Source organism: Diaphorina citri, unplaced genomic scaffold (genome assembly GCF_000475195.1).
Source record: "Diaphorina citri unplaced genomic scaffold, Diaci psyllid genome assembly version 1.1 scaffold9868, whole genome shotgun sequence".
Classification (NCBI taxonomy): domain Eukaryota; kingdom Metazoa; phylum Arthropoda; class Insecta; order Hemiptera; family Psyllidae; genus Diaphorina; species Diaphorina citri.
The window spans coordinates 3,615-5,919 of NW_007387242.1; positions in this window are offsets into that span (position 1 = coordinate 3,615).

A 2,305-nucleotide genomic window follows, 5' to 3' on the forward strand; every position below is an offset into this window, starting at 1 on the left:
GTGTTTCTATGATGACTTTCCACTGATCCAAACCAGAGAATTAATTATGTTTTCTTACCAGGAAATTGATATTCATGATGCACGTGTAAAAGACTTTAAGATTGGATTTTTACTCACATTTTACTGAGTGAAAAGTATTTATAATTTTGATAAAGTTGCAAAAGGGTTATTTGATTTGAAGAGTGGACTAGATTTTAGATCTTTGATCCTTTTAATGCATCTTTATGGGCAGGGCCTCAAGCCAGCTGCCATTCACGCGGGCTTATTCAACTCGCCACCTGTAGCACAGCACCATGTGTCTTTTATAACAGTCCGAGAAATTCAAAATAAAAATCTTTAATAAAATATTTGATGTAATCTGGTGGCGTGCTACTCTACAATGGATTTTCGGCAGTTCCAAGAATCCCTTACCGAAGTCAAACAGAAGTCAGATTTTGCTTGATGAAAATTCTATATTTTAATAGAAAAGGTTTAAAAATTTAATTATTATTATTTACCACCGTTTTATTTGTTCATTATTTAGATTTTTTATTTAATGTCCCTTCCCACAGGATATCATCCTTGAATTTTAAAAAGAGATTTATTTGACAATTTCTTGGAAGAGGTTTTGACTTCTTCTATGGTTGGTCGGGTTGTTCGCCGCTCATCCGCACTCTCTCTCCCCCTAAATTGAATCATAGCCATTGCCTCTTGCTCGACGAAATTGCATAAATGAAATATTGATTTCGGTCAGCTCGAAGATGGTTTACACTACAAGGTTCAAGTCAAGTCATAAATTTTACGTAGTGCATATAAGAAAAGAACGACATTTTTTGTGACAATCCATTTATGGCGTTAACCAATTAAAATTCCTTTTCGTTTTTTTTGAAGCTTTGAAACACGTGGCTTATGGTATCTATGATGGTATCTAAAGTTTCAGACTTAGACATTTATCTTCGTCTCTAAAGTTACAACTTTTCGACGCGTTGTGACCGTACCCTGCATCCTTATCCTTATGCTACAGATTTTGGCTATATTCGTCATCGCTGGATTCTCGGTATAACTCCTCTCCGCCTCTCTACTTAATGGTACGTACTGCTCCACGCTTTACGCTCATCCGATCGTTAATCTGTTTGGTACATGGTCGAATTTGTCGCAACAGTTCTGCATTTTACGCTGTCTCTAAATCTATTTTTTTCCGTCGAGCTTTTTGTGCCAAAAGGAGGGCAGGTTTTTTACTAGCATACCTGTATTAAGCTCTCTTGATATTTTACGTCCAAATTGTGAATATTGACGAAAATCATGACACTTCAACTCATTGATGTTGAAGACTATGAATGGATTTCCAAAATAGACAGCGAAAATGATGTTTCTTCCTGTTTACATGAAATTGGAGATTAAATATGAATTTGAAGCTTTACGCGTCTTATACAATATTTTAATAGCACGTAATTGACACCCCTACTACCCTAGTCTCTGAACTCACCGCTTTAAAGAACCGGTCCAAAGTGTTATGCTTCAGAAATTCGAAACATAATGACAGATCGAAATAAACTGACGCATTTTTTTCTAAGCATAGTTCAGGTTGTATGGTTATTGCTTCTTTCCAAACTTGTACATTGTATATTTATTATGCAGGTTCCAATCGGTTTATACTTCTTTTCATTACCCTTCATCGTATTATAGATGTATCTCTATAATTATTCCTTAAGATGCTTGTCTCCTTTACCCCGTGGAAGGTCTTAAATTCTGAAGCATCTGGGATATGTCCTTCTTTATTTCAATTGTTTGGGCAACAGGGTCGAATTTGAAATCCGTTTGACAAATGTTCGACAATAAAAAATTGTAGAATTTAAATGAACACCAAATGCATAGAAATCTATATTATAGCCGACTAAATTTTGCTGTAGTATATGCCGGGGCCCCCCCCCCATTTAAGACGGAAAATTTGACGTTAAAAGGACTACCTTTTTTTTCTGCTAGCTTCTTTGAAAATGTTGATCTATGGAGGAACGTTACTCTACAGTATGTTTCTCCACAGTTTTATTATTAGTATACTGTCTAAAATATCCAACCTCCCTTAACCCATTTAATTCTGACCAGTTACCGCACTTTGTTAATTTTAATAAAGTCCAAACTTATTCATTACACAAAAAAAAAAAAAAAAAAACCGATTAGGATTTAAATCTCTCTCTCTAATAGACGGTCGGGTAAAATCTCGTCTAATAGCAGCACCTTCTCCTTAAAGATAATAGAGGGAAGGGTACGAACTATTTTCGCGTTCCAAATATCCATCATCCCAAGTATAATGCACGAGGATTTTATA